The sequence below is a fragment of the Castanea sativa genome, chromosome 7, assembly GCF_040712315.1.
Source record: "Castanea sativa cultivar Marrone di Chiusa Pesio chromosome 7, ASM4071231v1".
Taxonomy (NCBI): Eukaryota; Viridiplantae; Streptophyta; class Magnoliopsida; order Fagales; family Fagaceae; genus Castanea; species Castanea sativa.
Genome location: NC_134019.1, coordinates 22,252,815 through 22,264,599, shown reverse-complemented (window position 1 = coordinate 22,264,599; position 11,785 = coordinate 22,252,815). Strand labels below are relative to the sequence as shown.

The following is an 11,785-nucleotide window of genomic DNA, read 5'->3' as shown; positions in this document are numbered from 1 at the left end:
CAGAGGTGATGGACTTTGGCACTCTATGCAAATGTACAACTTTTATAAAGAACAGATTGGCCACTCAAGTAGCATCTGAAGTCATCTTGTATGCTATGAAATGGGACATCTTCGAGTACCTGTCAACCACAACAAAAACAGAATCCATACCTCGCTGGGTTTGAGGAAGACCCAGTATAAAGTCCATAGACAAATCCTCCCATGGTGCTTGTGGAACTGGCAAAGGCATGTATAATAAACCAGTATTCTGAGATTAACCCTTGGCAGTTTGACAGATTGGACACTTCCTCACATGATTGCCAACATCCCTTTTGAGTTGTGGCCAATAATACCTCTCTTCCACCAGTGCCATAGTCTTATTTCTGCCCATATGTCCACCTAAACCTCCACCATGCAACTCCCTAATAATCTACTCCCTTAATGAACTTTTAGGGATGCATAATTGATTTCCCCGAAAGAGGAAACCATCCTAGATGTACATACTATTGACAACAATATGAGTTTGTTGACACTTACCCCAAATATCACCAGAATCCTCATTATTCTCGTACGGCTCCTTGAGGCAATCAAACCTTACAACTTCAGTACGTAGGGTGGTCAACAAAGATGCTCGCCTGCTGAGTGCATCAGGCACCTTATTAGTGACGCTAGACTTGTGCTTCAATGTGAAATGGAAGCACTATATATAAGCTACCCACCGAGCATGCATCCTGTTAATTCTAACTTGACTGTTGATGTGCTTCAATGCTTGATGATATGTATATAATACAAACTCGCTCTAAATCAAGTAGTACTATCAATGCTTAAGAGTCCATACTACAAAAAAGAAATCCAGCTCATAGGCCGACCATACTTTGAGCTTCACAAACTTTCTAATTGAAGAATGCTACTGGTCTATTGTCTTGTGAAAGAATAGCGCCTATCCCGACCACAGATGCATCACACTTCACCTGAAACACCTTATCAAAGTTGGGCAATGCCAAAATCGAGGTTGTGCTTAACTTCTCCTTGATTAAGGCAAAGCTCTATTTTGCCTCTTTTCCCCATGAGAACCTCCCCTTCTTCAAACACTCAGTAATAGGGGCTACTATGCTATTGAAATCTTGAACAAACCTTTGATAGAAGGTTGCTACCCCATGAAAGCTTTGCATATCACTCATTGTCTTTGGGGTTGGCCATTCTTTTACTGTACGGACCTTGTCCTCATCAACATGAATCCCATCCACATTGACCACATACCTTAAGAACATAAACTTATCAGTTAAGAAGTTGCACTTCTTCAAGTTGATATACAACTCATTGGCTTGCAACCACCAATACCTCTCACACATAATTAGAGTGGGTTGCTTCTGTCTTACTGTAAATCAGGATATCGTTAAAATAAACTACCACAAACTTTCCAATAAATGGTTTCCATACCTGATTCATAAGCCTCATGAAAGTGCTAGGAGCATTGGACAATCCGAAAGGCATCACCATCCACTCATACAACTCCTTCTTTGTCTTAAAAGCTGTCTTCCACTCATCTCCAGGTCGGATCCGAATATGGTGATACCCACTCTTGAGATCTAGCTTGGTGTAACACTTAGACCCACTCAGCATATCAAACATGTCATCTAGTCGGGGAATAAGAAATCGATACCTGACTGTGATTTTGTTGATGGCTCGACTATCCACACACATACCCCAGCTCCCATCTTTCTTGTGTTAACAATGCCAGTACTGCACATGGACTCATACTCTCCCTGATCTGCCCGTTGCTTAGAAGCTCATCCACCTGCCCCTGCAGTATCTGACCATCTTAAGGATTTATCCTATAATGTGGCAGATTTGGTAGACTAGCTCTAGGAGCTAAATCAATGCAATTCTGGATGTCACGCATTGGTGGTAAACTTGCAGGCAGCTCCTCTGGAAAAAACTTTTCAAACTCCTTGATTAATGGTTGAATTGCCTCAACTATCTCAGCAACCTTCTTCGGCTCGCCATCCATCACCACTACAACATATACCTATTTCAACTCCTTACAGTCCCTGTGAAACACATCCTCATTGTTGACCATGAGAAGTGATGGCTTCCCCCCCCCCCCCCCACTTTAGAAGTTTTGGGTACACTGCCTTCCTTAATAAGACTAAAGACAATTTTTCTGCCATTCTTAAAGAATACATACACATTATCCTTAGACATATGTGTAGCATCTACATCATACTGCCAAGGTCTACCCAATATTAAATAACATGCATTCATTTCAACAACATCACACACTACTTCATCTACATAACATTTACCCATAGAAAAAGTAACACGACATTGTTGATTAACAAGAGTTTCCGTACCTTTCTTGATCCAACCTATCTTGTACAGAGAGGGATGCTTTTCTATTTTCAGTCCTAGCTTGGTAACCAAACTCTCCAACACGATGTTCTCTATACTGCCATTGTCAATGATCAAATCACAGACTCTCTTATTGATGGTGCATTGTGCTCGGAAGATCTCATTCCGCTGATCACTGTATTTCACCCTCGGTGTGAGCAACAACCTCTGAATCACCAAAGACCTCCGTAATGGCATGCCTTCCTCGTCTTCTTGGACCTCATTGGGATCATAAGCGTATGGATCAGCATCATTATACACCTCTTCACCCTCCTGTTCACCTTTTGTCTCACCCTCTTCTGCCACCACCAGATTCACTACGGCTCGCTTAGGGCAAGTACTAGTTCGATGCACCTGTAGCACTTATTCCCAGTTGGCCTAGCATAGGGGTTGGCGTTTGCTATTGGCTGGGATGCGAAACCTACTACTGCCACTGTGGACTGGTTGACACCACTATTCTCCCTAACCATGGGTTGTGATCATGGCTTAAACATAGGTTGTTTACCTTTGTTGGCAGTGGAATTGGAGGACTCTGAACTGCGGTTGGAAACTTCGAACCTGCCCTGAGATGCTGATATTCTATTTTCTTAGATAGGGTTACAGCCTCATTTAAAGTATATAAGGTTTGTAAGGATACCTAATCTTGGATGGAAATTTGCAACCTATGTACAAATCTAGATATCCGTTGATCTTCAGTTTCCTCCAAATCAATGCGATTCACCAGCCTGTCAAACTCCTTCGTGTACTCATTAACAGTTTGAGTACCCTACCTACAATCCTGGTGCTATTTGAACAAATCCTGTAGGTAATCTGGTGTTAAAAACCGATCTGCCATTAATCTCTTCATTCTCCTCCATGATCGTATTGGAAGCTTTCGTTCACAGGTATGATTTAATTGAACATGATCCCACCAGGTAGATACTCCTCCCTTCAATTTGTAGGCCACCAAACACACCCATTTGTCATCTGTAGTACCTATATAATCGAAACACTTTTCCACCTCACTAACCCAATCCAAATACTCTTCAATGAAGACATTACCATTAAAGGATGGTAACTCTACTTTCATCTGATAGTCCCTCTATTCTTGATAGTCTCGACCATTATCCCTCGCAGGACCATGATGATTCCCAAGGACTCTGCATACTCCTCGTCCTCATTGTTCTCTTTGTTATAGTCTTACTGCCTGTTTTGGTTTGGACCACGATAGGGAGGGCCACGTGCTCAGTTATCACGTCACTCTTCATCACCACGAGTAGGAATTCAGTTAAGCAAGGTGGCAAGTGCTTCTTGAATGTGGTCCAGAGTTTACTGGGTTGAATCACGAAACTGCTAATTTTCATCACGAAAATTAAGGAACTCAGCCCTAGTGAGGACTGGGTTGTTGACGTCGTCACTGCCGTCAATGTTGTGGTGGTCACCGTCTCGCCGGTTAGCCATCGGACTAGGGTAAGTCAAGGCTCTGATACCAACTGATGTCGTGGAAGCCTAAAGAAAGCACACCTGATACTCTCTTAATGGAATATAAACTAAACTGTCAGTTCTTGGTAGTAAACCTTGAATCCACGAGGGGTTTCCTTGAATCCACGAGGAGAAGAGAACTGGAATCCACCAAAGAAATAATTTGTCAAAAGTCTGTGTTTATTGATAATCGTCTCCCTTGCCTCTGACAGTTACAAAAAATATAAATACTAAGAAAAAAAAACATCTAAAAACTCTAATTCCCACTAATTATGCAATTAGGTGTCAAAATACCGAAATTTACCAAAAATGGAAAAATTGAGAATGCGGAATCATAAACTACTGACCTTAAAGGTCGTCCCAAAACAAACACGACCTTATTCTGACTTTTAAACAAAAAGTTATTAAGAAAAAATAAATATTAATATAAATAGCGAAAACATTGTTTTCAAGGCCTTAATGAAAGAATTCGCCTAACTTTTGGCGATGATCATGATAACATGAATCTGGATTAGAACACCGTTTCCCTTAACCTGCCAAATTTCATGCAATTCCGACATTGTCACCCCAATAGGCCCTACTGGCACCCCCTTTGATCTTGCGTTGTGACTTCCTGCGCCCTTGCTACTCTAGGAAGGCATGTGCTATTTGTTCTACATCAAAGAGAGAGAGAGAGTACTCACATTTTTGAGTGGGAAAAATTTTGATTGAATGGAAGAAATGATATCAAATTTAAACCAAAAAAAAAAAAAAAAATAGCAAGAAGAAGAGTCAAAATATGAGAAAGATAGAAGGATAAAGGAAGTGTAATGGTAAAGCATAAAGTGGTGGGGAGATGAAGAGACAAAAATGGAGGAAAAGAGTTGGAAGAAATGTAACAGTAAGTGTGAACTGATAGGGAGAGGAAGACTTTTTTTTTTTTTTTTTTTGAGAATTGGGAGAAGAAGAGTTTAAAACGAGAAAAGAAAAGATAAAAAATAAGTGGATGATATGATTCAACAGGAGCGTAGCAACAATAAATGCTACGCTTCAACATTTAGATATATATATATATATTGGTATTCAACTAAATATCATGAAGGAGAATGTTTGGGTTATCTATTTGTATAGAAAATATTATGTGTAATAGAATAGGTGTAATTGTAAAGTATCTCACACATGTATCCTCTCACAAGCTTATCCCTATACAGTCAAGAGAACTCGCATTAGTGCTTGTATAATAGAAAAATGATCACATTCTAGCTAATCAAGTTCAAAAGTCACTACAAGAGTTAGGCTTTTTTTTGTAGTGATACTTTGAGTTAAGTAATGTGTTTGAGCTTGGTGAGAGAGTGTAATTAATTGTGTGTGTGTGTGTGTGTGTGTGTGTGTTTGTGTAATAGTTAGTTTGGTTCTAAAAAAAAAAAAAAAATCCAAAAGTCACTCACATCGAGTTATGTAAAATTGTGTAAAAATACATTATTACTACAATAACTGTATAAATTTACACTAATATTGTTCATTTTGCATTTTGTTTTTTTATTTTATTTTTTACATATCCCAAGAATAAGGAAAAAAAAAAGATGATGGTTGTTGTATGTAAAAAAATATAAACAATTCAAAAAAAAATGATATTTTAATGAAAAATGATGTAAAATAAATAATCTCACATTTACTGTTTTGACATGTTATATTTTGAAAAGTGATTATATAAAATAGAAAATGTAAGTTGGAAAATAGAAATGAATTTTTGTAAGAAAATGCTCCCACACACTCTTATCTTGACCATCTGTCATTGTCATAGAAGGGACCTCAACTCGCATGTAAGGCTTTTTTTTTTTTTTTTGGAAGGGAAGAAATTGTTAGGCTTTGTGGAGCATAGTTGTATTTGATCCAGATTTATGAACCGATCCGAAATAAAAGTGTTACGGTTTTTAATAGGATTTTTCTGAGGCTTAGTCCATAGAGTGAATTGGGAAAATTGTTTTGACTGTTTTTAGCCTATTTTGAATCCTATGTGCAGGATAGAAAAATGGTATGGTGTGTTGTTTTGAGAGAGAAAATTGCACTGCCGCATCTTGTTTTCTTTCCCTATGAATAGTAAAGTCCTTGCAATTTCGTGGACGCAGTCAAATTGTCAAACCATATAAATATTGTCTTGTGGACATAGTCTTTTTTTTTTTCTTTTTTTTTCTCTATTTTTGCATCTCACGTATCTTGAAATTTCGTGTATATTCCCTACAGAATTGGATGAGAATCTGAGAAAGAATGAAGGAAAGGAAAATTATTAGTAGTGCTTTTTTTTTTTTTGGTAATCTACATGCTAAATTCATTGTTAGGACTTGGGATATGGCGCCGCTTTATGCCACATCGTGCCTATGAACATTAGGAGTGTACATCAACAACATTTTTCCTTGTAAAAATTGAAATGATCATCCGCGAAACCAAGTTTAACAGTGAACCACAACCTATTCTTCTGTCATTTTCTCTTCTTTCGGAGCATCCTTCACATATGCCTGAAAATCACGGGACATACGGTATAAAGTCCCAACAACCTTTTATAAAAACACAAGTACGCTGTACGCCAACCTTGCCTTGCGTGCCAAAATTCTCCTCTCCAACCGCACTCACATGAGAGATGAGACACTTCAACTATGTTCAAAATTTCAAGCCGCCCTCGTCCTAGTATCTTTTGCGTTTCCACATTCCTCTTACTATAACACTGACTCACAGACCAAACCAAAATCACCACCACCACCACCTCTTAGCATTCATTCTGGCCATGTTATCCAACCAATTTTTCCAGCTGAGGCTGGTGTTATTGCTTCTCTTTCTATCCTTTCTCAGCCTGATATCATTCTCCAAATCCAGTGAGCTTAATTCACTTCTTCAATTCAAGTCTGCTGTCCAGAACCCAGATACCAATCATGTTTTCAGTTCATGGACACAAGCTAACTCCTTATGCAATTTCACTGGGATTGCATGCAACTCCAATGGACTTGTCAGAGAAATCAATCTCCCCCAGCAAAATCTACATGGGATTCTCCCATTTGATGCAATATGCTCGCTTCAGTCTCTTGAGAAACTCTCTCTGGCGTCCAATTTTTTGTACGGTACCATCACTGAGGACTTGAAGAATTGTACTAGTTTGCAACACCTGGACATGGGTTGGAATAAATTTTCTGGAAAAGTCCCAGACTTGTCTCCTTTGGGCAAACTAGAGTTCTTGAATTTGAACAACAGCGGGTTTTCTGGACCATTTCCATGGAGATCATTGGAAAATCTTACGAGTCTCACTTTCTTAAGCCTTGGTGACAATTTCTTTGAACCAAGTACTTTCCCTGTGGAAGTCTTTAAGCTTGAGAAATTGTACTGGCTTTACCTCTCAAACTGCAGCCTTACAGGACAAATTCCAGAGGGTCTAGGAAATCTTACTCAGCTCATAAATCTTGAGCTTTCTTGTAACCAATTGACTGGTGAAATCCCAGCTGATATTGGAAAACTCAAGAACCTTTGGCAACTTGAGCTTTACTCAAATTCATTGACAGGGAAGCTCCCAGTTGGATTTGGAAATCTTACTAGTCTTGCAAACCTCGATATGAGTCGTAATAAACTCCAAGGCACTATTTCTGAGGTGAGATTCTTGACAAACCTTGTTTCTTTACATCTCTATGAGAACCAGTTCACAGGGGAGGTACCTGAAGACCTCGGGGAGTTCAAGAACCTCAGTAATTTTTCAGTGTACAGGAACAAATTCACTGGTCCTTTACCTCAAAAGCTTGGCTCTTTGGGGGACTTTCTTTATATTGATGTTGCAGAGAATTTTTTGACTGGTCCGATACCTCCTGATATGTGCAAGAACGGTATGATGATTGTCCTGATTGTGTTGCAGAACAGGTTCACTGGTGGAATTCCAGAAAGGTATGCTAATTGCTTGTCTTTGAGACGTGTAAGAGTAAATAACAATTCTCTTTCGGGTGTTGTTCCGGCTGGGATATGGAGCTTGCCAAACTTATCCTTATTTGATCTTTCTATGAATCAATTTGAAGGTCCTGTGGCATCTAATGTAGGAAATGCTAAATCTCTTGCACAATTATTACTAAATAACAATCACTTCTCTGGTGAATTGCCGTTGGCAATTTCCAAAGCTTCATCATTAGTATCAATAAAGCTGAGTTCAAATCAATTTTCGGGTCAAATCCCAGAAACAATTGGTGGATTGAAGACACTAAGAAATATTTATTTAGATGAAAACATGTTCTCTGGTTATATACCGGACTCATTAGGCTCATGTGTTTCCCTCCGTCAAATAAACCTGTCTGGCAATAAACTTTCAGGCAACATTCCAGCAAGTCTTGGACATTTGCCTACTCTCCATTCCTTGGACTTATCCAATAATGAACTTTCTGGTCAAATTCCTGCCAGTTTGTCATCACTGAGATTAAGCCATCTTGACCTATCAAACAACCAGTTGATTGGCCAAATTCCCAACTTTTTCTCCATCGAAGCCTTCAGTACCAGCTTTAATGGAAATCCAGGCTTATGTAGTCAGAATTTGAAGCATTTCGAGCCATGTTCATCAGGGTCCAGCACACGGCGCCAACTCGGGACACTGGTATCCTGTTTAATTGCTGGAGCTGTGATTCTGCTTCTTGTACTAGCATGTTGCCTATGTGTCAAACTAAGACATAACAATCTTGATAGCCCATTGAAGCCTAATTCTTGGGATTTGAAGCCCTATCACATACTTACCTTCACAGAGAAAGAGATCCTTGATGGCATCAAAAATGAGAATCAGATTGGCAAAGGAGGGTCAGGGAATGTGTACAGGGTTGAATTAACTGATGGTAAAGAACTTGCTGTAAAGCACATTTGGATATCAGATTCGGGTGAATATGAGGCTGAGGTGGCCACATTGAGCTCTGTGAGGCACGTCAATGTGGTGAAGCTATATTGTAGTATCACAAGTGAGGACAGTAGTCTTCTGGTATATGAGTACTTGCCCAATGGGAGCTTGTGGGATCGGCTGCACAATTGTAGTAAGAAGACGGAGATGGGATGGGAGGTGAGGTATGAGATTGCATTGGGGGCTGCTAGGGGATTGGAGTATTTGCACCATGGGTGTGATAGACCAGTGATACACCGTGATGTGAAATCCAGCAATATTTTGCTGGATGGGGATTGGAAGCCAAGGATTGCTGATTTTGGGTTAGCTAAAATTGTGCAGGCTAATGGAGGGGACTGGACCCATGCGATTGCTGGGACACTTGGATACATGGCTCCTGGTAAGTTTCCCTCTGTCGCATTTTCACAGTGATCAAAAGAAGCTGAGTAAGGAAAACATACAAATGCTCATTGCTCAAGAAACAGGCTTATTTTTTAGGAAAATGCAGTTTATATATATATAGATATTAAAAGACAATAGTTTCTTGGGCAGTGTGAAGATATTTCTTTGCCTCTTTCTCTTGGTAACTAATAATACCAAAGTCTAGCTATTAATTCTTGTATCTTGAAATCCTAGTGGCTTGAAAACTTTTGGATCAAAGTTGGGATGATTAATAGGATTTGGGATTTCGATAAACAAATTAGCTCTAGCATTAACCCAATTGCTGTTAATATAAATTGATTGTTTTTCTTTTTATTTTGGTGGTGAAGAATATGCATACACATACAAGGTAAATGAGAAGAGTGATGTCTATAGCTTTGGGGTAGTCCTATTGGAGCTGGTCACGGGAAAGAGGCCGATTGACCTTGAGTTCGGAGAAAACAAGGACATTGTCTGCTGGGTACGCAGCAAAATCAGTAATAAAGAGAGCGTGCTTGACTTAGTAGACTCAACCATCTCTGAAGCCCTCAAGGAAGATGCAATCAAGGTGATGAGAATAGCAATCCGCTGCACATCAAAACTTCCAAGTCTAAGGCCCTCCATGAGAATGGTAGTTCAGATGCTAAAAGAGGCTGAGCCTTGTAAACTTACCTAACATTATTGTCAACAAAGAATGCCAAAATGGTTCAAATGAGAGTCTGAAGAATACTGGCAAGATTGGAGCTCTTGAATTTGAAAGTAAAACTTAATGAAAGCCAGGCCTTGGAGCAATGGTCTAGTACATTGGACATCATCTAGTTTGAGTCCAAATAGATTTATGAGCTTAAACTAGGTAAGAAATTCATAGCAAAAAGGGAATTATCATTTTGATCTCTGCGCGGAAGGGACAGAGGTACATATTTTCATTGTATTTTATATGCAATAGTCATCCTCGCATTAAGCAAGGTACATCATGAAGGGTTTTTTTTTTTTTTTTCCTGCTTCTACTTTATTCAAAAAGTTCATAATTTGTAAACCAGAATCACTTGCTTGGTACGGACTTTGTTTTGCATAAAATTATTGAGCATATAATGTAGATTAGATTAATAAAAGACAAAAGGTGGTGACAAGAGAGGCTGGAACAATAAGTGCAGGGCTTACATATGTCGCTTCGTAATAATTTTGTCATATTGCCACCACAGTATTAATGATTCAACATTGGAGGATTTACTACCTTACTTAAAGAGCAAAGGTGTTGGTGTAATTAGTGCTTCTCCATTTGCAATGGGTCTTCTTACTGAGAGTGGTCCTCCACACTGGCACCCAGCTTCACCTGAACACAAGGTGTGCTTTTTCTCTATGAAATAATCAACATTATAGATTTTTATGCTTCTCTTGCATCAGGAGATAAATTTCATTCCATTTACCCAACATCACATCTGTATTTGTACAAGTGTGCTTGGGTTTCAGGCCAATAAAAGAAATCACCATGCAAGAATGTTTATTACAAAATATTTTATGGATCCTTCCAGTTATGCATATTTTATGCCTTGCGACAGTGAAAAAATAGTAGAATGAGAATATCTATTCTGATTATGAATATAAAATTATACAAAATATATAGATATCTAGAAAATTTCTCCTACCTAAGTTATTTCTCGGACACCTGCAAGGCTGCAACTAGCTTTACATTTTTGTTATGGGATTAATAATGTTTATTACGTTTTTAAGATCTGAGAGGATGTTGTTCACAATAAATTCTTTGTGGGCACACTGAATTTAGTTGGACTCCTTTTATCTAACCAGATTAAGGTAAGAACGGACAACATGTTTCCCTGCTAAAATGAAAGATAAACAAAGATCTATATGTGAAATAAACCTAATTGGTCAACTTGTTAAGATTTGATGTCCATCCACATACATAGAGGAGTCACCTCTGTCAATTTTCTTAGCTATTGTGCCCTTTCGCCATCAAACATCTTAAATGTTCTTTTAATTTTTTTACTGTCTACTCATAAGTAGATAGATTACATGGTTTCTTAAATCTGGTTGTAGCTTGAAGGATGTAATATAAAGTATTTTTAACTACTTCATCTATTGTATACTTCCGACAGTCTGTATGTCAAGCTGCTGCAGCCTACTGTAAAGAAAAGAGGAAGAATATTTCTAAGTTAGCTATGCAATATAGTCTGTCAAATAGGGACTTTTCGTCCGTGCTAATTGGAATGAACTCCGTTAGACAGGTAAACATTTATTATTTCCTTAATTTCCCACATTTCTCAAATATACCAGAACTTTCTGATTTACAAAAAGATCTGCCTCACAATGGTGAATATATGTATGGCTGTGCTCTCAAGCCAGTATATGAATTTCCTGGGTCGTGTCAGTTGCAATGAAATTGAATAATTGTTGACGTGTTTCTTGTATAAAAGATTTAATTTAGGAACATATAAAGGCATTGTTTTGTTGTCCTTGTGCTTGACATGATCACTGACATACATTCAGTACAAATAATTTACCATCATATAATAATTAATACTCATCAAGAAAATTTCTAGGCTCAAATTCTTTGAACTAGCGGCAAATGAGAAACTGGTGTACGATCTCTCGTTTGTTTTGTCATTTAAATTTGTATGTGTTTCATTTGATTCTACTCCATGTAAAGTCAGG

General features: G+C 38.5%; 1 pseudogene; it reads left to right on the top strand.

The window, feature by feature from the left end:
- Positions 1-6,404: 6,404 nt before the first annotated feature.
- On the top strand, positions 6,405-10,238 carry LOC142642439 (receptor-like protein kinase 7; annotated as a pseudogene).
- Positions 10,239-11,785: the final 1,547 nt, after the last annotated feature.